The sequence below is a fragment of the Triticum urartu genome, chromosome 1A (assembly GCF_056163025.1).
Source record: "Triticum urartu cultivar PI428250 chromosome 1A, HENAU_Tu73, whole genome shotgun sequence".
Taxonomy (NCBI): Eukaryota; Viridiplantae; Streptophyta; class Magnoliopsida; order Poales; family Poaceae; genus Triticum; species Triticum urartu.
This window is the reverse complement of record NC_141873.1, coordinates 63,301,137-63,328,135: the sequence shown is the minus strand read 5'-3', so window position 1 is coordinate 63,328,135 and position 26,999 is coordinate 63,301,137. Positions and strand designations below refer to the sequence as shown.

At 44.3% G+C, this 26,999-nt stretch overlaps 2 pseudogenes; one reads left to right on the top strand and one right to left on the bottom strand.

Annotated features, from left to right (window-relative positions):
• Nucleotides 1-18,173: 18,173 nt before the first annotated feature.
• LOC125555346 (BTB/POZ and MATH domain-containing protein 1-like) lies at nucleotides 18,174-20,066 on the bottom strand (annotated as a pseudogene).
• A 287-nt stretch (nucleotides 20,067-20,353) lies between these two features.
• LOC147990037 (uncharacterized) lies at nucleotides 20,354-21,895 on the top strand (annotated as a pseudogene).
• The last annotated feature ends 5,104 nt before the right edge of the window (nucleotides 21,896-26,999 follow it).

The following is a 26,999-nucleotide window of genomic DNA, read 5'->3' as shown; positions in this document are numbered from 1 at the left end:
TCTTTCTTAGTAGCTTTATTTAATTTGCGGAAATCAATTACCATCCTATAACCTGTGATAATTCTTTGTGGAATCAATTCATCTTTATCATTAGGAACAACAGTAATACCTCCTTTCTTAGGGACACAATGGACAGGACTTACCCACTCACTATCAGCAACGGGATAGATTATACCTGCCTCCAGAAGCTTTAGTATTTCTTTTCTTACCACTTCTTTCATTTTAGGATTCAGACGTCGTTGAGGATCACGAACTGGTTTGGCATCTGCTTCCAAATTTATTTTATGTTGACATAGAGTGGGACTAATGCCCTTAAGATCATCAAGAGTATATCCAATAGTAGCACGGTGCTTCTTCAGAGTTTTCAATAATCTTCCTTCTTCATGCTCTGAAAGGTTAGCACTAATAATAATAGGATATATCTTCTTTTCATCAAGATAAGCATATTTAAGATTATCAGGCAAGGGTTTAAGCTAAAACACGGGATCACCCTTGGGTGGAGGAGGATCCCCTAAGATTTCAACAGGCAAGTTGTGATGCAGAATAGGTTCCTGTTTAAATAATACTTCATCTATTTCCCTTCTTTCATTCATGAACATATCATTTTCATGGTCTAGCAAATAGTGTTCTAAAGGATCACTAGGAGGTACGGCAGTAGAAGCAAGACCAATAATTTCATCCTTACTAGGTAATTCTTCCTCACGATGTTTTTTACTAAATTTAGAGAAATTAAACTCATGAACCATATCATCCAAGCCAACAGTAACAACATTCTTTGTGCAATCTATGGTAGCATTAACAGTGTTTAAGAAGGGTCTACCAAATATAATGGGACAAAAACTATCTTGTGGGGAACCAAGAACAAGAAAATCAGCAGGATATTTAGTTTTCCCACACAAGACTTCAACATCTCTAACAATTCCCATTGGTGCAATAGTATCTCTATTAGCAAGTTTAATAGTAACATCAATATCTTCTAACTCAACAGGTGCGATTTCATTCTTAATTTCTTCGTATAAGTCAATAGGTATTGCACTAGCACTAGCACCCATATCACATAAGCCATGATAACAATGATCTCCTATTTTAACAGAAATAACAGGCATGCCTACCACAGGTCTATGTTTATCTTTATCACAAGGTTTAGAAATTCTAGCAGTTTCACCTTTGAACCGAATAACATGCCCACCAATATTATCAGACAAGAGATCTTTAACAATAGCAATATTAGGTTCTACTTTAACTTGCTCAGGAGGTGTATAAGTTCTAATATTGCTTTTACGAACAACAGTTGAAGCTTTAGCATGATCCTTTATTCTAACAGGGAAAGGTGGTTTCTCAATATAAGAAGTATGAACAATAGGATCATTATAAGTGACAGTCTTTTCTTCAACTTTAATAGGTGTAGCTACTTTTACTTCTATGGGAGGATGATATTTAAACCACTTCTCCTTAGCAGATCAACATAATTAGCAAAAGATTCACAGAAAGAAGCTACTATCTCAGAGTCAAGTCCATATTTAGTGCTAAACTTACGGAAAATATCGGTGTCCATAAAAGATTTAACACAATCAAACTTAGGTGTCATACCTGACTCCTTACCTTCGTCGAGGTCCCAATCTTCAGAGTTGCATTTAATTCTATCCAATAAATTCCATCTGAATTTAGTAGTCTTCATCATAAAAGAGCCGCACAAGAAGTATCGAGCATGGTGCGATTGTTATCAGAAAGCCGAGCATATAAATTTTGAATAATCATTTCTCTTGAGAGCTCATGATTGAGGCATGAATATAACATTGATTTAAGCCTCCCCCAAGCTTGAGCGATGCTTTCTCCTTCGCGAGGCCAGAAATTATATATATAATTGCGATCACGATGAACAAGATGCATAGGGTAATACTTGTGATGAAATTCCAGCTTCAATCTTTTATAGTCCCATGATCTCATATCATCACATAGCCTATACCATATCAATGTGTCTCCTTTCAAAGATAAAGGGAAGACCTTCTTCTTAGCAACATCATTGGGTATACCTGCAAGCTTAAATAATCCACAAACTTCATCCACATGTATTAAGTGCTCATCAGGATGCTTTGTTCCATCTCCTGTAAAAGGGTTAGCTAGCAGTTTTTCCATCATACTCGAAGGAACTTCAAAAGGAGTTTCATTTTCAATAGGTTCAGTAGGTTGAGGAGCAACTCTTTGCTCTACTGGACGGGGTGAAGATACCCCGAACAAGCCCCTCAGAGAATTACTTTCCATGTAACAAGTGACAGTAAATTTCAGCACACTATATAAATTTTTCCTTACCAAATTCCACCTACCAAAGGCGCTACACTCCCCGGCAACGGCGCCAGAAAAGAGTCTTGATGACCCACAAGTATAGGGGATCTATCATAGTCCTTTCGATAAGTAAGAGTGTCGAACCCAACGAGGAGCAGAAGGAAATGATAAGCGGTTTTCAGCAAGGTATTCTCTGCAAGTACTGAAATAAGTGGTAACAAATAGTTTTGTGATAGGATAAATTGTAACAAGCAACAAGTAATAAAAGTAAATAAAGTGCATCAAGGTGGCCCAATCCTTTTGTAGCAAAGGACAAGCCAGAACAAACTCTTATAATAGGAAAAGCGCTCCCGAGGACACATGGGAATATCGTCAAGCTAGTTTTCATCACGTTCATATGATTCGCGTTTGATACTTTGATAATTTGATATGTGGGAGGACCGGTGCTTGGGTGCCGTTCTTACTTGAACAAGCATCCCACTTATGATTAACCTCTATTGCAAGCATCCGCAACTACAACAAAAGTATTAAGGTAAACCTAACCATAGCATGAAACATGTGGATCCAAATCAGCCCCTTACGAAGCAACGCATAAACTAGGGTTTAAGCTTCTGTCACTCTAGCAACCCATCATCTACTTATTACTTCCCAATGCCTTCCTCTAGGCCCAAATAATGGTGAAGTGTTATGTAGTCGACGTTCACATAACACCACTAGAGGCTAGACAACATACATCTTATCAAAATATCAAACGAATACCAAATTCACATGACTACTAATAGCAAGACTTCTCCCTTGTCCTCAGGAACAAACGTAATTACTCACAAAGCATATTCATGTTCATAATCAGAGGGGTAATAATATGCATATAGGATCTGAACATATGATCTTCCACCAAATAAACCAACTAGCATCAACTACAAGGAGTAATCAACACTACTAGCAACCTACTAGCACCAATCCCGAACTTTGAGACAAGAATTGGATACAAGAGATGAACTAGGGTTTGGAGATGAGATGGTGCTGGTGAAGATGTTGATGGAGATTGCCCTCTCCCGATGAGAGGAGCGTTGGTGATGACGATGGTGATGATTTCCCCCTCCCCGAGGGAAGTTTCCCCGGCAGAACAGCTTGCCGGAGCTCTAGATTGGATCCGCCAAGGTTTCGCCTCATGGCAGTGGAGTCTCGTCCCAAAAAGTTCCTTCCTATTTTTTTATCATCGAAAGACTTCATATAGGAGAAGATGGACATCGGAGAGCCACCAGGGGGCCCACGAGGTAGGGGGCGCGCCCCCCACCCTCGTGAGCAGGGTGTGGGCCCCCTGGCCTTCATCTTTGGCGAGGATTTTTCTTTATTTGTTTTAAGATGTTCCGTGGAGTTTCAGGACTTTTGGAGTTGCGCAGAATAGGTCTCTAGTATTTGCTCCTTTTCCAGCCCAGAATTCCAGCTGCCGGCATTCTCCCTCCTTATATAAACCTTGTAAAATAAGAGAGAATAGCCATAAGTATTGTGACATAAAGTGAAATAACAGCCCATAATGCAATAAATATCGATATAAAAGCATGATGCAAAATGGACGTATCAGGGTGCTGTGGAGGACAGACGAGCTGGTGCTTTTTTTATTGCGGCAGCGGATGATACGTCTCTAACGTATCTATAATTTTTTATTGCTCCATGATATATTATCTACTGTTTTGGACATTGTTGGGCTTTATTATCCACTTTTATATTATTTTTGGGACTAACCTATTAACCGGAGGCCCAGCCCAGAATTGCTGTTTTTTGCCTGTTTTAGGGTTTCGAAGAAAAGGAATATCAAACGGAGTCCAAACGGAATGAAATCTTCGGGAATGTGATTTTCTTAACGAACAAGACCCGGGAGACTTGGACCCTACGTCAAGACACAAAAGAGGAGGCCACGAGGTAGGGGGCGCGCCTACCCCTCCCCCAGGCGCGCCCTCCACCCTCGTGGGCCTCCTATTGCTCCACCGACGTACTCCTTCCTCCTATATATACCTACGTACCCCCAAACGATCAGATACAGAGCCAAAACCCTAATTCCACCACCGCAAATTTCTGTATCCACGAGATCCCATCTTGGGGCCTGTTCCGGAGCTCCGCCAGAGGGGGCATCGATCACGGAGGGCTTCTACATCATCACCATAGCCCCTCTGATGAAGTGTGAGTAGTTTACCTTAGACCTACGGTCCATAGTTATTAGCTAGATGGCTTCTTCTCTCTTTTTGGATCTCAATACAATGTTCTCCCCCTCTCTTGTGGAGAACTATTCGATGTAATCTTCTTTTTGCAGTGTGTTTGTTGAGACCGATGAATTGTGGGTTTATGATCAAGTCTATCTATGAATAATATTTGAATCTTCTCTGAATTCTTTTATGTATGATTGGTTATCTTCGCAAGCCTCTTCGAATTATCAGTTTGGTTTGGCCTACTAGATTGATCTTTCTTGCAATGGGAGAAGTGCTTAGCTTTGGGTTCAATCTTGCGGTGTCCTTTCCAAGCGACAGTAGGGGCAACAAGGCATGTATTGTATTGTTGCCATCGAGGATAACAAGATGGGGTTTTCATCATATTGCATGAGTTTATCCCTCTACATCATGTCATCTTACTTAAGGCGTTACTCTGTTTTCATTAACTTAATACTCTATATGCATGCTGGATAGCGGTCGATGAGTGGAGTAATAGTAGTAGATGCAGGCAGGAGTCGGTCTACTTGTCTCGGACGTGATGCCTATATACATGATCATACCTAGATATTCTCATAACTATGCTCAATTCTGTCAATTGCTCAACAGTAATTCGTTCACCCACCGTAGAATACTTATGCTCTTGAGAGAAACCACTAGTGAAACCTATGGCCGCCGGGTCTATCTTGATCATATTAATCTTCCAATACTTAGTTATTTCCTTTGCTATCTACTTTTCTTTTATTTTACTTTGCATCTTTGTCATAAAAATACCAAAAATATTATCTTATCATATCTATCAGATCTCACTCTTGTAAGTGGCCGTGTAGGGATTGACAACCCCTTATCGCGTTGGTTGCGAGGATTTATTTGTTTTGTGCAGGTACGAGGGACTCGCGCGTAGCCTCCTACTGGATTGATACCTTGGTTCTCAAAAACTGAGGGAAATACTTACGCTACTTTGCTGCATCATGCCTTCCTCTTCGGGGAAAACCAACACAGTGCTCAAGAGGTAGCAAGAAGGATTTCTGGCACCGTTGCCGGGGAGTCTACGCAAAAGTCAACATACCAAGTACCCATCACAATCCCTATCTCCCGCATTACATTATTTGCCATTTGCCTCTCGTTTTCCTCTCCCGCACTTCACCCTTGCCGTTTTATTCGCCCTCTCTCTCTATCCTCCCTCTCTTTGTCTATTTGCCTTCTTCTCGTATGTATCCTTGTTTGTGTTTCCATGTGCCTTCTATTTGCTTGCATCTTTGCTTGCTAAAAATCTATTGATATGGATCCACTTAAAGTGTTCTACTTAGATCATCTTCGATCCTTATGCGCTCGTGCTGAAACCCCAACTAGCCTAGTTGATGGGAAATCTTTAGATGAGAATGCTCGTTTTGTGCGTAACCGTTTGTCTGAAAAAGGGAGACTCTTATGGAATCAAATAAACAGATCGCTGTGCTATGCTTGGAATCTTTGTGAAATTTATGATTTTACTTGTTGCTCTAAGAACCCAAAAAAACACCTCCCCTACCTATGTGAGTTTAATGATATTGAAATCTTATCTTCTTATGCAAAAGGTGTTTATAGTTACTACGATATCGAACGAATTGAAGAATTTGTTGCTTTTAAGGGTGCTTATGAAGTTGCTTCTTTGATTGAAAAATATGATATTACTCTCTACAAATCTGAAAATTTTGACATACTTAAATATTGCTATGAAAACTATGCTCACAATGTCTATGTCAAAGAATTTATTGAAAGAATGACCGTTGCTTCGGAAGAAAATAATGATATGCATGAATCTATAGATAATTATGATTCCAATGATTTGATTGAAATATCCCTTGATGAACACGATGCTTGCTATTCTTGTGGCCACGATGCCAATATTTATGAAGATGAATTTGCTATAGTTCCTTATGTTAAACATGAGACCGTTGCTATTGCACCCATACATAATAGTTCCTTCGATGAAAAGCATGATTGCAATGATGTTATTATAAATTACTTTAATGTCAATTGTGTTAATGATATGCAAAACCCTAATCTTGGGGATGCTAGTTTTGCTAGGACTACTATTTGTTGCAATGATCATGATTGGGTTGATTCTTCTTTTGATCTTGAAAATTTATTTAAGCCCCATGATGAATATGAGATTGATAATAGTGTTTGCAATATTATTGAAAGTGGGTTTGGAGAGGTCATGACTTTAGTTAATGTTAATCCCACTATTTTGGAAGAGTGTCAACTTTGCATGCATGTGGATCGTGTTGAAAATATTTTATGTGATAGCTATTTTGTTGAATTTGCTTATGATCCTACATGTAATTATTATGAGAGAGTAAAATATAGTGGTAGAAATTTTCATGTTACTAAATTACCTCTCGTTATGTTGAGATTGCTATTGTTTCGTTCCGCTTCCTTGCATATGCTAGTTTTTGCTTGCCTTGATAATTTGTTTGCCTATAAGATGCCTATGCATAGGAAGTATGTCAGACTTAGATGTGTTTGTCACGTGTTTTAGGATGCTCTCCTTGTGCTTCAATTCTTGTCTTTCATGTGAGCATCATTGAAATATTATGCCTAGCTAGGGGCGTTAAACGATAGCGCTTGTTGGGAGGCAACCCAATTTTATTTTTATTCCTTGCTTTTTGCTCCTGATTAGTAATAAATAATTTATTTAGCCTCTGTTTATGTTGTGTTTTTTTGTGTTTAATTAGTGTTTGTTCCAAGAAGAACCGTTGGGAAGACTTGGGGAAAGTCTTGTTAATCTTGCTGTAAAAAACAGAAACTTTAGCACTCACGAGAACTGCTGCCATTTTTATTTCGAAAGTGATATTTAGTTAATTATTTTTGCAGATGATTAATAGATAAATTCCTCACGTCCAGCAATTTATTTTATAATTGTTGGGGTTCCAGATCTTGCGCTAGCTACAGATTACTACAGACTGTTCTGTTTTTGACATATTCTGTTTTTCGTGTGTTGTTTGCTTATTTTGATGAATCTATGGCTAGTAAAATAGTTTATAAACCATATAGAAGTTGGAATACAGTAGTTTTAACACCAATATAAATAAAGAATGAGTTCACTACAGTACCTTGAAGTGGTCTTTTATTTTCTTTCGCTAACGGGGCTCACGAGATTTTCTACTTTAAGTTTTGTGTTGTGAAGTTTTCAAGTTTTGGGTAAAGATTTGATGGATTATGGAACAAGGAGTGGCAAGAGCCTAATCTCGGGGATGCACATGGCACCCCCGAGATAATCTAAGGACACCTAAAAGCCAAAGCTTGGTGATGCCCTAGAAGGCATCCCCTCTTTTCGTCTACTTCTATCGGTAACTTTACTTGGAGCTATATTTTTATTCATCACATGATATGTATTTTGCCTGGAGCGTCTTGTATGATTTGAGTATTTTTTTTAGTTTACCACAATCATCCTTGCTGTACACACCTTTTGAGAGATTCATACATGATTTGGAATTTGTTAGAATACTCTATGTGCTTCGCTTATATCATTTGAGTTATATAGTTTTGCTCTAGTACTTCACTTATATCTTTTTAGAGCACGGTGGTGGATTTTTTTTATAGAAACTATTGATCTCTCATGCTTCACTTATATTATTTTGAGAGTCTTAAATAGCATGGTAATTTACTTAAATAATCCCAATATGCTTGGTATACAAGAATAATAAAAGAACTTCCTTATGAGTGTGTTGAATGCTATGAGAAGTTTGATACTTGATAATTGTTTTGAGATATGAAGATGGTGATATTAAAGTTATGCTAGTTGAGTAGTTGTGAATTTGAGAAATACTTGTGTTAAAGTTTGTGATTCCTGTAGCATGCACGTATGGTGAACCGTTATGTGATGAAGTCGGAGCATGATTTATTTTTTGATTGTCTTCCTTATGAGTGGCAGTCGGGGACGAGCGATGGTCTTTTCCTACCAATCTATCCCTCTAGGAGCATGCGCGTAATACTTTGCTTTGATAACTTGTAGATTTTTGAAATAACTATATGAGTTCTTTATGACTAATGTTGAGTCCATGGATTATACGCACTTTTCTCACCCTTCCACCTTTGCTAGCCTCTCTAATACCGCGCACCTTTTGCCGGTATCATACACCCACCATATACCTTCCTCAAAACAGCCACCATACCTACCTATTATGGAATTTCTATAGCCATTCCGAAATATATTGCCATGCAACTTCCCACCATTCCATTTACTATGACACACTCCATCATTGTCATATTGCTTAGCATGATCATATAGTTGACATCGTATTTGTGGCAAAGCCACCATTCATAAATCTTTCATACGTGTCACTCTAGATTCATTGCATATCCCGGTACACCGCCGAAGGCATTCATATAGAGTCATATTTTGTTCTAAGTATCGAGTTGTAATTGTTGAGTTGTAAGAAAAATAAAAGTGTGATGATCATCATTATTAGAGCATTGTCCCAGTAAGGAAAGGATGATGGAGACTATGATTCCCCCATAAGTCGGGATGAGACTCCGGACGAAAAAAAGAAAAGAGGCCAAAAAAAGAGAAAAGGCCCAAATAAAAAATGAGAGAAAAAGAGAGAAGGGACAATGTTACTATCCTTTTACCACACTTGTGCTTCAAAGTAGCACCATGATATTCATGATAGAGAGTCTCATATGTTATCACTTTCCTATACTAGTGTGAATTTTTCATTATAGAACTTGGCTTGTATATTCCAATGATGGGCTTCCTCAAAATGGCCTAGGTCTTCATGAGTAAGCAAGTTGGATGCACACCCACTTAGTTTCTTTTGTTGAGCTTTCATATACTTATAGCTCTAGTGCATCCATTGCATGGCAATCCCTACTCACTCACATTGATATCTATTGATGGGCATCTCCATAGCCCGTTGATACACCTAGTTGATGTGAGACTATCTTCTCCCTTTTTGTCTTCCCCACAACCACCATTCTATTCCACTTATAGTGTTATATCCATGGCTCACGCTCATGTATTGTGTGAAGATTGAAAAAGTTTGAGAACACTAAAAGTATGAAACAATTGCTTGGCTTGTAATCGGGGTTGTGCATGATTTAAATATTTTGTGTGGTGAAGATAGAGCATAGCCAGACTGTATGATTTTGTAGGGATAACTTTCTTTTGCCATGTTATTTTGAGAAGACATGATTGCTTTGTTAGTATGCTTGAAGTATTATTATTTTTATGTCAATATTAAACTTTTATCTTGAATCTTTCGGATCTGAATATTCATACCACAATTAAGAAGAATTACATTAAAATTATGCCAAGTAGCACTCCGCATCAAAAATTATGTTTTTATCATTTACCTACTCGGGGACGAGCAGGAATTAAGCTTGGGGATGCTTGATACGTCTCCAACGCATCTATAATTATTGATTGCTCCATGCTATATTATCTGCTGTTTTGGACATTATTGGGCTTTATTATCCACTTTTATATTATTTTTGGGACTAACCTATTAACCGGAGGCCCAACCTAGAATTGTTGTTTTTTGCCTATTTTAGGGTTTCGAAGAAAAGGAATATCAAACGGGATGAAACCTTCGGGAACGTGATTTTCTTAACGAACAAGACCAGGGAGCCTTGGACCCTACGTCAAGACACAAAAGAGGAGGCCACGAGGTAGGGGGCGCGCCTACCCCCCCCCCCCCCGAGGCGCGCCCTCCACCCTCGTGGGGCCCTTGTTGCTCCACCGACGTACTCCTTCCTCCTATATATACCTACGTACCCCCAAACGATCAGATACGGAGCCAAAACCCTAATTCCACTGCCGCAACTTTCTGTATCCACGAGATCTCATCTTGGGGCCTATTCTGGAGCTCCGCCGGAGGGGCATCGATCACGGAGGGCTTATACATCATCACCATAGCCCCTCCGATAAAGTGTGAGTAGTTTACCTCAGACCTACGGGTCCATAGTTATTAGCTAGATGACTTCTTCTCTCTTTTTGGATCTCAATACAATGTTCTCCCCCTCTCTTGTGGAGAACTATTCGATGTAATCTTCTTTTTGCGGTGTGTTTGTTGAGACCGATGAATTGTGGGTTTATGATCAAGTCTATCTATGAATAATATTTGAATCTTCTCTGAATTCTTTTATGTATGATTCGTTATCTTTGCAAGCCTCTTCGAATTATCAGTTTGGTTTGGCCTACTAGATTGATATTTCTTGCAATGGGAGAAGTGCTTAGCTTTGGGTTCAATCTTGCGATGTCCTTTCCCAGTGACAGTAGGGGCAGCAAGGCACGTATTGTATTGTTGCCATCGAGGATAACAAGATGGGGTTTTCATCATATTGCATGAGTTTATCCCTCTACATCATGTCATCTTGCTTAAGGCGTTACTCTGTTTTCATTAACTTAATACTCTAGATGCATGCTGTATAGCGGTCGATGAGTGGAGTAATAGTAGTAGATGCAGGCAGGAGTCGGTCTACTTGTCTCGGACGTGATGCATATATACATGATCATACCTAGATATTCTCATAACTATGCTCAATTCTGTTAACTTCTCAACAGTATTTCGTTCACCCACCATAGAATACTTATGCTCTTGAGAGAAGCCACTAGTGAAACCTATGGCCACTGGGTCTATCTTCATCATACTAATCTTCCAATACTTAGTTATTTCCTTTGCTTTCTACTTTGCTTTTATTTTACTTTGCATCTTTATCATAAAAATACCAAAAATATTACCTTATCATATCTATCAGATCTCACTCTCGTAAGTGGCCATGTAGGGATTGACAACCCCTTATCGCGTTGGTTGCGAGGATTTATTTGTTTTGTGCAGGTACGAGGGACTCGCGCGTAGCCTCCTACTGGATTGATACCTTGGTTCTTAAAAACTGAGGGAAATACTTACGCTACTTTGCTGCATCATGCCTTCTTCTTTGGGAAAAACCAACGCAGTGCTCAAGAGGTAGCAGCGGATGCCGTGTCGGCGGGGACGTGAGGCTGCTTCGGCTCGACAAAGTCTGCAACCGGCAGTTGTGGTGCTACAATCGGCTGGGGCAGAGCTGGAATCGACCTTACCAGAAGCTGCCACCAGTATTGGACCGTGGCTAGGACAGCGGCCACATGATGCTAGGTAGAGATGCCGGGATGCTGGCATGCTACAACCAACCGGATTAAACTTTTTGACCAATTGTATAGAGAAATTAGCTTATGCCCGCAACATTGAATATATGTAGCATGGAAGTATGTTTGATAATAAATCCAATAAAACAAATTTGGTTGTTTAGATGCTAACTTTTAGAAGTGGTCAAACTTAAATAAGTTTAATTTAGGGCAAAACTAGACACTACTAGGAAAAGGGCTATAGATGGAATTGACACTAATGGCGCACCTGACATGTGGTGCGCCACTACAATATAGCAGTAGCGCACCATGTGCAGGTGCGCCATTAGTGTGGAAGACACTAATGGCGCACCAGATACATGGTGCGCCACTATTAACATTTTTTTTCATTTTTCCAAACGTACTAATGGCGCATCATGTTGACAGTGCGCCATTACTAGTTAAAACTAGTAATGGCGCACTGTCCACATGTGCGCCATTAGTAAGTTTTTTTTCTCTAGCTAATGGCGCACCGCCAAGGGGTGCGCCATTAGTAATCTCCCCCTAGCTAATTCGCTCGATCCCTTCGTCCCTCCCTTCACTCCCCCCCTCCCTCGCTCCACACCCGGCCGCTCCGACGACCCCCGCGCCCCGCCTCGCCGTCTCGGGCCTCGCCGCCGACCCACTGTGCCGCCGCCCCACCCACTGCGCCGCCGCCCGGTCTCCTCCGCCCGTAAGCCCCTAGCTAACAATTATATTTTTTTTTGTTTTGCAAAACTAGTAATGACATTTCTTCTGTACTAGTCCTCATGAATATTTATTTATGTGTTTATTCTGGTATTGAATTTCTAACTCACAAAAAGTATTGAATTTGTTAATATTTTTTTAACTCATGAATATTTTTAAATTTCATGGGCACTTTTTGAATTCATGAATATTTTTTCAAATTTGATGATTTTTTTTCACATTCATAAAGGTTTTACCAATTCACAAATGAATGCGACTAAAAATCCAAAAAAAATGATGATATTTTCAAATAACAAATTTGATGATATTTTCAAATAACAAATTTGGTGATATTTTTTCATATTCATAAATATTTTCAAATAACAAATTTGATGATATTTTTTCACATTCATAAATGTTCTCAAATTTGATCGTCATTTTCTAAAAAATATTAGATGCAACTAAAAATCCAAAAAAAAAGTTAGTAATGGCGCACCAGGGGAAGGTGCGCCATTGCTATCGAAGTACTTATGGCGCACCCCTAGGAGGTGCGCCATTGCTAACCTTCCCCCCTCGCTAACCCTTCCTCTCGCCAGATCGATCCCCCTCCTCCCCCTCGCCCGCTCTCTCTCTCCACCGCCACCGAGCAAACCCCCCGCCCCGCTCTCCACCGCCGCCGCCGACCCCCCGCGCCCGCTCCGTCGCCAGTCGCCGCCGGAGCACTAGGAGGAGGAGTCCTTCTTCTTCCTCCAGCCGTCGCCATCTCGCGGTCGCCACCGTCTCTCCGGTCCACCCCGGCCTTCACCGGGCCTGCCACGATCTTCGCGGTGAGTCCCTCAGCGTTCCCTCCTTCGATTCGCATCCATAGGCCGCCGTAAGCCGCCGCCGTCGACCTTGCGCTCACCCCACAGCTGGCCCGTGCCCCCGGGCTCCTCTGCCGCGCCCCAGCGCACGCCCTCCCCGCTACTCCTGCCCTTGGGCACGCATCCGCTTGCGCGCCCCTGGCCATCCCCCGCCTGTGCTCGTCCGCCCGTTGCCGCTCGCGCGCGCCCGCTGCCTTGGCGTTGCTCTTTCCCGCTGCTGATGCTGCTCTCTGCCGCCGCCACACTACTGCTCTGCCTGTTGCTTGCTAGTTTCCCTTCCAACCCGATTCCATTCCATCTGGTTACACCGCTGTGCTGCTGATGCTCGATTGATTGAAGTCCCATGTCTGCATCCTCCCTTGTTAACGATCCAGAGGGATTTGGTGCCATTTCCATGGGTAATAATCACTTTTTGATCAAGGTAGTAATCGTCGCGGCTAGCCCTGTCAAGTTCTTCCACCCCTGGGAACACAACACTCATATTTTTTATCAGTTTCTTTTTGTTTGCACCGTTCAGGTCCACTCCTTTGTACCCAAAGGTCCATTGCCTTTTCATATTAGCAAACGCCTATAAGTATGTGCCTGGTTACAGTTTAATCTAATCATCGTTTCCCACCAATGCATGATATGGGCATCTCACCACCACCACAATAGAACACTAGGATTATCGCATTCGGTTTTAGCCATTTTAGCTAATGCGGGAGAATAATATTATGTGTCGAACCGAGAGTGAGCGTCGTACTGTCATGGGAAGGATTTATTAGGAGTGGCTATTAAGTTGGTGCTTGACACTTGTGGGTGCAATTGCAAAGCTTTCCCCTGTCCATCAATATTATGTGGTGCCTTTTCTTTTCTGAATTTAAAGAGTGACAACTTCAGCACTAATCAGTACCAACTTCAACCTCTTAGCCAGATAACAAGTGGATTCGACCACCTCCATCCCAACAACATGCTTTATGCCTGCACAGGCAGTTGACATGTTCTGAGCCATTGCTTCAATCCAGTGCTCCTCATAGGATTAAGCAAAGCCAACTAAGCAAAAAGACAGCACCATCATAGATCACACATCCCTCAAGGAAGAACCACTTTCAGCTATCCATGAAGAACCACTTTCCTGCTTGTCTGCAAAGTGGTTGTTGGAGTCCAGAACACTTAAATAGTTAGTCAAATGAATTGCTTGCTTGTTACTTTTTTTAGCTACTATTTTTATTAAAAAATTATTGGAGTTTATATCATATATATTACTGGCATGTATTTCATATGTTCTGTAGCATTAAGGCTACATATCATGCCATTTTTGTGCCTTGTATTAATTGCTTTCCCTACATGTTTGCAGGTTTAAGTGAAAAAAGAGGAAGAAAGGAGAATCAGGGTAGGTTTCATGGCTAGAATATATATTGCTGGGTTTTGTCTCCGACCATCGTGTCGTGATGAGATTGGGGGGTTTTGTCTCTGACCATCGTGTCATGATGATATTGTGGGGTGTTGTGGGGTTGCAGCGGGGCGGGGGTGGGATAATGATTTTGCAGGTACCCCGAGAGGCCCTTGAGTTTGCTGGAATGTCGATTAACTTCCGTTCCGGCAAATTCGGGTACTCCATATGTCCTATTTTCAGCAAAGGTCATGCTGAAATTTTCCGTGAATTTTAGCATGACTTTGCTAAAATAGGACATATGGGGTACTTGCGACTAATGCATGAGCCTGGGTATCTTAGTACTTAATTAAGTAGGATCAACTGCCTCTTGTGTTATACATATAGAAGTGTGATATCAACTCATAGTTATTACTAATGTCAAGAGATGATGTAGTTTTGAATTATGAACGTAGGAAATGTCGTCATCGGACGACGAAAGTCTCCCGGGGGAGTGCGGCTGGTGCCATGACGATTGAGGTCTGTGCGACAGGCCTCACCTGGACGATGATCGGCGCTTCAGCATTAAGCTCGAGGAGACCTTCGAAGTTGAAACGGTACACAACGACGACAATTGTTTTTTTCATAATTAAGCATGACTTCAACTATTTCAATGTGTAATTTTCATCTTTTACAATTCAAGTATAGCTTATCCCATGCCATGCAAGACGCTATGTCTTGAAGAGGATGGATTTTGAAGACCATGAAATTTCTAAAACAAAGAAAATTCACCTAAGGACTCATCACGATGTGGACTTTGAAGTAAATCTGTATAATTCTGAGAGCGTAACCCATTTTGGTTGCAAAAATTGGGAAGCATTTTGCAAGATGTATGGTTTTGATGAGGGTATGCTTATCAGCATGGATCTTGGTAATCCTGACATCGACCAAGACAATATGGACATTTGGGTCCTTGTTGATACGCCTCCAGTTCTACCGCTATGTGGGTTTTTCAAACATAGTTATTAGCTAATTTATATTGTTTATTTCAAAATAGTTGACAGCTTATTTTTATTGTTGTGCGGGAGATGGTAGACAAAACCCAATACACCGATGGCTCCGAATTAACAACTTACAAGGAGAAAAATCATCTGGTCGGATTTTGTACTGCTCCTCAACATTATGGTAAATACGTGCCATTAGTGCATGTGTTCAACTACGGTAACTATCATGGAGATACCCTGGTAAGATTTTTACTATTACGACATCCGTGCATCTTTTGCATACTTCTAAAACTAGTACATCATTGTTAACTATGAAGTTATTACTATGTTTTTCAACAGATAATCACAGAGAATTGTGTGCCTCATTTGATGTATCAGAAAGGTAGTCTTAATGTTTTGAACATATAGCCAGGTCATCCTACGAATCTTAACTGTCCATACGAGATTTCTAAAAGAAGTGGAGACATGAAAATCAAAGGATGGAAAAAATGTATGGACAGTCATAAGGAGGTTCTTGGAAGCAAAAGGAAGTGAAGCGCAAGAATTGGAAACAGGTTGTTCTCCATTCTCCATAATGGAGAGTCAGGGTCTATATTGTTTTATGCTATTTTACCTTAAATAGGGTATTTAGGTCCTGCCTAATACTGATGATCATGTGCTAAGAACAATTAAGTAGGGTTGGTTCGATGACTATCAAGATGATGATCGTATGACTTGTTATTAATAACGAGTAGAAGTTGTATGATGATGATTAGTAGGACTTGTTAGGATTAGTATTACTTCCGACAAACTCGCTACTCGCGGTCTCGAGACTTATAATGTTCTATCTTTGTTCGGTCTTTTGAATTCGGAGACTAATATGATGAATTGTATTCGGAGACTAATCTTCTATTGTATTCGATGAATCTGCTCTTGCCGTGGGGTGCTGTCTATATTCTTTCCAATAATATATTTTGTAACCTGTGCAAAATTCAGAAAAGTAAAAAAAAACTTAATATTCATACTAATGGTGCATCACCCCACAATGCACCATTAGTATGCCAGATACTAATGGCGCATGATGGTCTATACTAATGACGCACGGCGTGGTGCGCCATTAGTAAAAAATACTAGTGGCGCACCATAGTGCGCCATTAGTAGGCAAAACTGGTGCGCCACTAGTAGGCCTTTTCCTAGTAGTGAGAATTTAAATAATATGGATCATTGAGTAAACTAAACTATGTACACAATCTGGTGATTCAATACTGACCAATAATAATTGAACACTACAGATTAAAATGCGCAGAGAACTGTAAATTTGTCCCGGTAAAGATGAAATAGAGCACAAATACAACAACTTTTCTTCATTTTATTTGACAAGTTACATAAATTAAAAAACAGAGGCAAAACCGGTAAGTGGGACACTTGGTTTCTTGCGCTTCTGCTCCGTTTTGATCCCAATAGTGAGGTGATTGATCACAAGAAATTGGCCATGCTCATCCGTGAGTTTTCTATTTTATCGATATTTTTGAAGAGTGAGGTAATGATGTGGTGAAAAAATAAAGCTCCATGTGTGTTACTGATACACAATCAATACCACTAAGAAATGTTTTAAATTTGAGTCCAACAATATGACTTTTGTATCACGTGAATTTTGTATCACGTAATGATGTACTTTGAACAAAACAACAAACACATGATCAAAATAAATCCAAATAACATAGATGTACACCTTATATTTCCTTTGAAGCATTTGTGTTCCAAGTTTCCAACATGGTCGAGCAATCAGGTATAAGCTGCTGCATGCTTAGAAAACGGTGAGCAACTAGGCTACTAAAATTGCTAGAACCTCCATGCATAGCTTTGTGTCTGAGCTGTGTGACAATGTGCTTAAATCAGCGGAGAATACTATCTGGCGGGTGCTGGTTTTCTACGCACCCTATCTTTTGGTCTAAATCACTTTTTTTTGGAACGTCTAAATCACATTTATATACCGACGGACTAACAGATCTATGCCGACAAAAACGTTGAAGACGGCGTATGCCGGCTTTCGGGCCTATGCCTACGGCTGCGTGCCGTCGGCATAATTTTTAATTCCGATAGTGATATACTCCCTCCATTTTAAAATAAGTGACTCAAGTTTATATTAACTTTATACTAGAGCTAGTATAAACTTGAGTTATTTATTTTGGGACGGAGGGAGTATATAGCAGGAATGGCAGAACGCAAAACGAACATAAGATCAGGTATGATTTATCTGTTGTGACTCTTGCATGCTTTTCGTTACCGACGATTACATGAGTTTGGACGCCGTAAAGTCAGCGACGAGTGATCACGGAAATAGAAATTCAGGCTGCAGGTGCAAGAAGTATGCATGTTCCTGTATTGACAAACAAACTGAAGCCTCGGGATTGATTGGGAAATAATATTCAAGGTTTTTTCGCGTATTGCAAAGTAATAATGGCAAAAAATATATTCTTGGAATCACTAAGAAGATATCTTTGTTATAAGCAAGGTAGACGATGAAAATTTCAGTCTATAAAAAAGCCTTGCCAATTCCACATTAACCATGGGAAAAACAGAAACTGCAGAAACTTAGAAGTCCTTACAAACCATAAAGAAAACTGCAGCAAGCACAAGAAATTCAGTTCGACACTAGTCATGCATGCCAGCAAATACAAGACACAGGAATCACCAATCAATTCGCATTCTGATTGCTAAATTGGATCTAGATAGTACATGCAATCAACATAGATAAATAGGTAAGACCATAGATACTAAATTAGATTAGATGCAACGATGACTAGCCACAATACTAAATTGTCATGATAATATCTTTGGCCGCTTTCAGTTCGGCGGGCAGGAAGCTAGCAGCCAGCTCCTTGAGAACTGATGGGCAGCTATTCTTGAGATGCTCATCATCGCCTCCAAATTGGAAGGATGTCAGGGTTGATGAGGTTGCACACCCTCTCTTCGCATATCAGCTTCAGCCCCTCGATATTGTACCTGTCTGCTGCAACAAGTAGATGGCCAGCCATCACCGCTTCTCTCCGTGCTTCACATCCATCGGTCATCTCAGGAACAGGCTCATACTCGTCTGTGTATATGAAGTGGAGCAAGGCTTTGAACACGTCACTTTCCATGTCACTAATTTCAATCGGACCGCCAGCTTTGAATACGGATGACCGAGCGGCGAGCACGGCCCTATGAGCCAAGAAACTCTCCCCGCCGACATGAAAGGTCACGTCGGCTCCATCCATGCTCTTCAGTAGGTCTCCAAGATGTTGCTGCAAGTTTCTTGGAGGAATCAAGCCAGACCGATTACCTTTGTGGATATTCTTCACGACAGTAACATGGCACATGATGCTGACACTGTCGTTGCTTAGATTCCTTGGATTCTCAAGATAAGCTCTGCCGATAAAATCACGGAAACCCTTGAATGAACCTTTGCTAGAGAAGATGCGTTCGGGATTGGTCTTGCTTCTTGTAATGTCTGGTTCTCCATTCTTGTCAAGCAAACTAATTCTAAATTTCGCCCTCACGTCCGTGGCAAAACCAGAATCAAGAGCCAGAAAAACAGATACATAACCGGCTTCATAATGTGTGATGTCGCTGCCGTTTGGGTAGAACCACAAAACCCAGTCGTAGCCTCCAACACTGAAAGGGGCAGATTTCACTTTGTCGCCATGCCCGATCATCCCCTTGACTCTTGAATAGCCGTCTACCTTGATCACATATGACCTTTTGTCAGACCCCGCTGCAAGGTCAGCGGGAAGATCGCGAAGCTCTGACATTCTTGTCGTCTCTTAGATTTGCACTCCGATGGAAGAACGGCGACAATGAGAGATTCCCTGCGTCTATACAAGGCAGATATATATACACGCCAAATAAGATCTCTAATAGATCTTGGGGTCGGCATAGTTTTCTGCTATTTAAACCGAACAGATAACATGTCAAATAAGAATCCTAACGAAGGAAGATTGGGATAGCTATCTTCAGATGCGTATCAACGCTGATCTCCTGGGCGCGGTCGAGTCCGACCAATGCACGACGCCTTCATGGCGTCTACTCCGAAGACTGCTGTCGTTCCCGATCCTGTAACCAGCTAGCGCGGAGAGCTCAGTGGAGCGGCACACAGTGTCACCGGCGGCCGTATAAGCACACAGTGGCAAGGGCGCTCGGAGCGTGCAAGTGCAACAGGCTGAGCCTGGACTCCTGAGTGCGTGCTACCAAGTTTTTCTCTTTGAAGGTTTGTTTTCTACGCAATTGATTAACAAAATTTGTACTAAGAAGAACAGGGGAATTGATGTTCCAATTTTTTCACGTTTCATGAAAAAGCATTCACTACATTAAAAATATAATACATGGATCTGAGAAAATGTTGGTAAAAATTCAAAATGTTCATGAGCTAAACAGGGCCGTCTCCAGAAATTCGGGGGCCCGGTGCGATATATAAAATGGGGCCCTAAATTTTAAAGTATATATTCAGTTAATCATATAAATTTGAATATGAGTTATCTCGTACAGTAGTGCAAAATATATGAAATATCAACCCGACAAAAGTAGTGAATATAGTACTAGACTGATGCATATGTGCAAAAATATGAAACTAACAATATTAATATAAAATTATTCAATATAGTGTTTGCCGAAATTAAGAAATAAGAAAATGTAATTATTTAATATACAGTGTTTACCAAGATAAATATATAGACACATTGATATAATTATTCAGTAGAAAAAACAACCTAAATTAAGCTGATCTGTGATGCCCTGATTGGGGTCATGAAGCACTAGAAAATTATTCAATCTATGCTTTTGGCTTAAGCGTACCTGATGAAGTGGTAAATTGATCGATGCCTTGGTGCTCGCCTGCTCGGCCACCTACTGCTTCAAGCCTTCAACCTTGTGGCGTTGGCTACCTAGGGCAAAGCCGCTGCGTGGCAAATGATATGGGGTTTGCCGGCTGCCGCGGATCCGTGCGGCTGCCTGAAGTGATTCGTTGAGCCGCCAAGCAACAGAATCGTAAACGATTGGCTGGAAAGAGGAACGACTGCAGCAGATAACAGAATCGTAGACGATTGGCTGGAAAGAGGTCCTTCAATCGATCAAAAAAGAAGTCCATCGATCGATTAGAGTTCGAGGCCCAAAATTCGGAGCGCCAGCAGAGAACAGGCCAATAGGGCCCGATTGAGGAAGCTTTAGGATCCAATAAAAGCTCGGCCCAAAATGGGGGCCCCTAAAATTGGGGGGCCCTGTGCGGGCGCACAGCTCGCACAGGCCCACCGACGACCCTGAAGCTAAAATATACCCAAGTGATAACGCTCACACATGTGGCACTTATCAACACGTCCACACGCACTTGATATTGTTTTATCCGTTTGCATGAATTTTGAAGCAGTTGCCATTTGGGTGAAGAGTTACCTAAGCACCTAACGTTGTGTGGGTGTTAGAGCATCTTCAGCCGCGCCCCCAGAAAAGCCGCCCCGGGCGTTTTTTTCGCGCCGGCACAGAAAAATCGGCCCAGTCGCGTCCCCAGGAGCCCGATTTTCGCTGGCCTGGGCCGAATTTAGCGCCGGCGGACCCAGGCCGAACCCGGCACACTGGGGGGCACTCGGGGGCGCCGGGGCGAGCGGTTTTGGCGCGAAAGAGTCGCGGGCCCGCCGCGTCAACGACTCCGCGCGTCTTCGTCCCCGAACGCCTCGGTTTCCCGCGGGGAATCAATGGCAAGGCTGCCGCCGGTCAGCCTTACCATTGATTCCTCACGGGCGCCGCGTCACGGGGCGGCGCGCCGACGCCTCCCCTCCCTCACACGCGTACACACAGGGCGGCGCCGCTATATAAGCCGGTGGCCTCCCTCGCCTCTGGCCACACCAGCAACACCAGCCCTAGCCCGCCATCTACCTCTCCCGAGCACCGCCGCCGAGCCCTCCCTCTCCTCCCTCCCTCTCCCGATGGCCGAGCGATTCCCCAGAGACGAGGCCGCGGCCAACGGCTTCGGCCGCCGCTCGCTCCGCGAACAGGAGTCTTGACTCCTGTTCCAGGCGAACATCCCGGCGCCGCCGTACATGCGCGCCGGGCCAACGGGGTGGAGACTCAGCAACCGGGGAGTGCCCATTCCCCCGTTGCCCGACACCATGGCGAAACTGGGCTACTTCGCCGACGAGGTCGACGTTGTGCGCGCCTCCCTCACCGACGCCCAGCTCGCCCTCCCCGAGTACGCCGCCGACAACATAGCGGCGTGGACGACGTACTTCCAGCGCCGGCAGCAGCAGAGGATGGCGGCCATCAACGGCGCGCCGGTGGTGGGCGGACCGAAGAACAGCGAGGGACGCCACCTGTGGTGGGGTGTCCCCGGCCGCACCCTCGAGGGCGTTCTGACGTACCTCGAGGGCAGCAACGACCCGCTGTTGGCATACCCCCCGGCGAGGGCGGCCGCCACGGCCACGGCTCACCGCTGACGCGACGGGCAATGGTTGCCCAGGAGGTTCGGCGCCTCCTCTTCTTCCTCCTCCTCCCGCTCTTCCTCACACTCGTCCGGCGCTCCGGCGCTGCTCGGCGTCAGGGCTGAGCCCGCGGCGGAGACGCCGCTCGGCCGGCGCACTCGCAGCGCCGGCATCGTCATCAATGTGGGCGGCCGGCGTGCCCCCTCGTCGGCTCCTCCGCGCTTCGTCAAGCCCAAGACGGAGCCGGGCCTCCCCGCGGTGAAGACGGAGCACGGCGGCGACGTCGAGCTCGACGACGACGCAGCCCTAGAATGGGCGCGCGCGGACTCCCTGAAGATGGTGAGGGAGCGCCAGTGCGCCGCCCTACGGCGATTCGCGCGGCGCCGCCGGGGCCGCGATGAAGGAGGAATCGTCGTCATCGAGGACAGCGACGACGACGCCGGGCCGCCGCCACCAGCCCGCATAGGCGACGCCGGTCAGGGGTCCACCGGGGACGGCCGCGTCAAGGAGGAGCCGGACGACGACGACGACGACGGCGACTACTCCGCTTTTAGCCAGTTCTTTTTTTAATTATATATATTATGTAGTAAAAACCCGCTTTTTAAATGTAATATATGCTGAACCTCGCCGAACTTTGAACTTTGCTATATTTTTTAATTTTATTGAACGCGTCTGGGGACGGCCCTGAGGCCGGCGGCTGGGGACCAACTCGGCCCCAGGCCGATTTTTTGCGCCGGCTCACCCCCAGGGGGCGATTTTAGGCGACCCCGGGGCCAACGACTGGAGATGCTCTTATCATTTAGTGCCACGCTTGTGGGCGCTTCTCGCCCGAACGGACATAGGAACGCTTGCGCGAACATATGGGCGAAACTATTCTTCCTCACACGACGCTCACAAGATGATAGATGGCGACCACAAGTGTGCATATGTAGCAACTAGTTAATCACACACGGCAACTATGGTTGATCATACATGGCAATTATGGTTTAACCACACACGACAACTACATGTGTGCATATGTGGCAACTAGTTAATCACACACGATAATTATGGTTGATAATACATGGCAACTATGGTTTGACCACACGTGGCAACTCCAATTAATTACACATGACAACTATATTTAACGATACATGACACATGGCAGCTACAGTTAATTACACATGGCAACTAAAATTGATATACACGCACTCACACTCACGGGGTGGGGATGAGCAATTGCCAAACATGACCGTGTGGGTCGTCGTAGCTGCGCTCGAACATGTTGGCAGTTTTAATGTTTACCCACACAGAGTCATGTGGACTATCCCCTGGATACGACCATACAACTCGTGTGGTCACGTATCCATTGTGTCATACATGTGATAGTTATCAGCCTCCAAAATATATACTACCACATGGGTATTTTTATAAAAATATATTAATTAATTTTGAAAGGTAAATAAAAAGATATTCCGAGAAAACAGTCATGAAAATAAAAAAAAAGAAACAAACAAAGGGAAAAACACAGAGAAAACTGCAAAGGAAGAAACCGTTGTGTAGGCGACTCGGCGCGTGGAATAGGAAACACGATAAGGTTTGGCCAGGTTATACATAACCTTTGGGTGTGAAGCCGCACTGAACATTATACTCTGCAGATCCAAAGTATGGGATCTCATTCAGCGCATTGTATTTTTACGGATTGAACTAACGGCAGAATCCAAATTTACCCGTGCCGGGAGTTGAAAGAAATTTGGCGACTGATAGGCGCCGTTGCGCCGGCCGAAATTTCAGCCGGTCACACCATGCCCGTTCGATACGGTGATTTGTAGCCGTTCGATCCTTATCCTTTGCCTCCTTCCTCACCGCTTCGCTTGGACCATGATGGATTCCCTCGTGAGCAGACGCCAGCCAGCCATGGTTGCATCCCGCGCACCTGTTCGGCGAGCTAGCCGCGCCCCTCTGTCGTAGACCCCGCAGCACAACGCTGGCGACAAGCTCCCCCGCAGACCACCCGCTTGCTTGTAGCATTTGTCGCTTCCAGCATCTCGAGCCTCCGCTTGTAGCTTTTCTCATCTGCGGTAGCAGCAAAACGGGCAGCTCCAACGCCGGTGGTCCTTGGTTCCAGCAAAACGCACGACAGTTGTAGCTGGGCGCATCTACGGTTGCAGCAAAAACAAATGGTGGCCTGGAGTGGCAGAGTTCTTCCAGCAATGGCGAACTCGGTTCTAGCATCTCACGCCTCCGGTTGTAGCAATCACAATCGCCAGTTCCAGCTTTTTGTTGGCCGGTTGCAGCACTCTGTCGTCGTCGTGGTCATCGCCGGGTTGTAACAGCTGCCCTGACAGTAGCTTTCCTTTTTGCTGGTGGAAGCTTTTTGAATAGACGGTTCCAGCATCCCATTCCGGTGGTTGCAGCATTCGTGCGTCGCTTCCCCGTGGCATCCTGTGGACGTCATCCCCGGCCACGGTGCACTGCTGGTTGCAGCTTCCGGTGATGCCGGTTCCAGCTCTGGCCGCAGCTGATTGCAGCACAACAGCTGATGGTGCAGGCCTACGGCGAGCCGACGCAGCCCCACCTCCCCGTTGATATGGCGTCCACCACCGCCATAAAGAAAGCACGCAGCACCTGTAGCTCCCCCCATCTCCTGATTGTTGCGCATGGCGCAGTGGCAGAAAAGGTTCGCGTGGTTGAAGGTAGTCGGTTCTAGGGTATTTTGAAGGGGCAGATGTGGTTCGTGGCGGCGGTAGTCCGCCGGTGGTAGGAGATGAACCGGCCAAGAAGAACGGAGATAAGAGACGAGACAATGGGGAATTTCTGCGATGGGAAGATAAGAGAGAGAGGAGCAAGATAAGGATGGGAGGGTGTGGTGGTGACGCACAGAACACGTGGAAGCGTGGGCGAGCGCGTGCGACCGGCCAAATGCTCGGCCGGCTCACCGATTATAAACGTTTTCCAAGAAATTATGGGCCGAATGTCAAGTTGTTCGCCGTTTGCCACAGTCTACTTTAGCCAGGCGCCCATCTCAATCTTGCTCTTATCCATGCTGACATCAGCATAACCCTAACATTGCCGTCAGATTGCAATCGTCAGGCTTCGCTCGCCTCCAGCTTGAGCGGCGCCTCCCTATCTGACATGGCGCCACTTGTTGCCCCGACGCCATGTTTGCCCACCTAGATGTGTTTCCCTCCAGTTACAGTTATATTCATATGGTGCTAATAAACAAACCTAGTGTGTCAGTTTTTTCTTTTTTTAAGGGAAATGCCATCATGGCGGTTTATATTTCATGTGCAAAATGGACTATATCGTTTGACAAAGTATCAAGCAAGAAAACAGGAAGCTTGGACTGCCACACAATAGTCCCCGAGTCCTCCGACATACTAGCCAACAAATCCACAGTCATCTTGGCTTAGCTTCGACAATGATGGAAATTAACAGATTAAAATTACGACAAATAAAAGAGCACTCATCGTAGATAGCTGCTACCGGCCCTAGTGCGTTGCCTCCGTTGCAACCTATATCATTCGCCAGAATTAGTCCGTCTAGTAGCCCTCTGACCTCCGTCGTCTCTATGTCCTCGACGAACTATATATTACTACAAGATGCAGCTATGAACATCCCACGGGCGTCTCGCAAAATTGCGCCTGTCCATCCCAATCCACAATCCTAAGAGAAGGATGCATCTATGTCGAGTTTCACAAATGGGAAAAGCTTTGTATATCAGTAGTCTGATAGAAATTTTGTGTCACACTGTTCCTGCACTATTGATTCCCATTTAATCCAACAGTGTATATTTCTATCAGATTCGTTGATTAACCACGTGTGTCGCGGGAAACCACGGCCACCTATGGGACCAGGAGGCCCCTTGCTGGTTCGGCAGGGGGGCGTCGCGTTGCATAAAGAGCAGACAAGCGTGTAGCAGCACGACGAAGATCACACAGGCATTTTTACCTAGGTTCGGGCCACCGTGAGGCGTAAAACTCTACTCCTACTTTGGTGGATTGATGTAGGAAAGGTGGTGGTGGAGCGTAGTACACTTGCCCGACAAGGGTTGCCTCAGGGTGGTAGTGGCTAAACGCGTATGGGGGTGTGAGTTATCCAACCTTCTAACCCTTTCTACGGTTGCTATGGTCCTCCTTTTATAGATCAAGGGGTTACCACAATGGCAAAGTAGTCATTATGCAGTGATAAGATAGCAAACAGTGTTATCATACCTAACTCTGCAAGCTGACAGGGTGCATTAAGTGCACCGCTCAATGTCACATCGTTGGTTGCCCGACAAGGCTTGCCGGGCTATCTTGCCGGCTCCATGTCTGCTCGCTTGACACGTTGCAGGACGGGTGTCATCTGCAGGTGTTTCCTGTAGGGAGAGGTTGCCATGTGGTGAATGACTGCCACTTAGTCACTTTGCGGCTTGACAGCGCACTGATTGACGGCGTGGGTCGTGGCGGAGTAGTTGGTGAGGTGGTTTTGCCTTCATGTGTCCCGGCAGGCCCCACCGGGACGTCTTCGACGTCTTCTTCCGGGGTGGCCTCGCCCCTTGCCGAGCTCGCCTGCCCAGCAAAGGAGGCCCTTTTCCTAATGGTATATTGTTTCACTGGCTTGGTCTTGGTCCCTCTGATCTGCATGTTGGTCCTTCGAAGATCTCGGTTTCTTGGGTTCTGGCTCGGGTTGGTGCTTCAATCTCGTTTTCGTGCATGTGCACAGTCTAGGCAAAAGATCCAGGGTTTGTTGTGCCGACAGCATGACTTAATCCTTTCCTAATAAATATCACTGGAATCCCGAGTGCTGCCCTGTCCGTCGTAAATCACACCTCCACGACCCACCTACCCCACCCCATCTCCCAACGCATGGGCGAGCCCATTCCCGAGCTCGTCGAGCTCGCACACCGTGGCGACTACCTCCGCCACCTCTCCTTGCTCCGCACCACCAGCCCCGGCATGGATTCAACTGATTCCACGTCGCTGTTGTGTCTCGTCCCTGTCCGCTGTACCAAGCATCGCTCCCATCACCGGATTGGTAACCCCCATCGCTGCCCCGGTCCCCTGCCGGACATGTCCCGTCACCATCCTCCTCA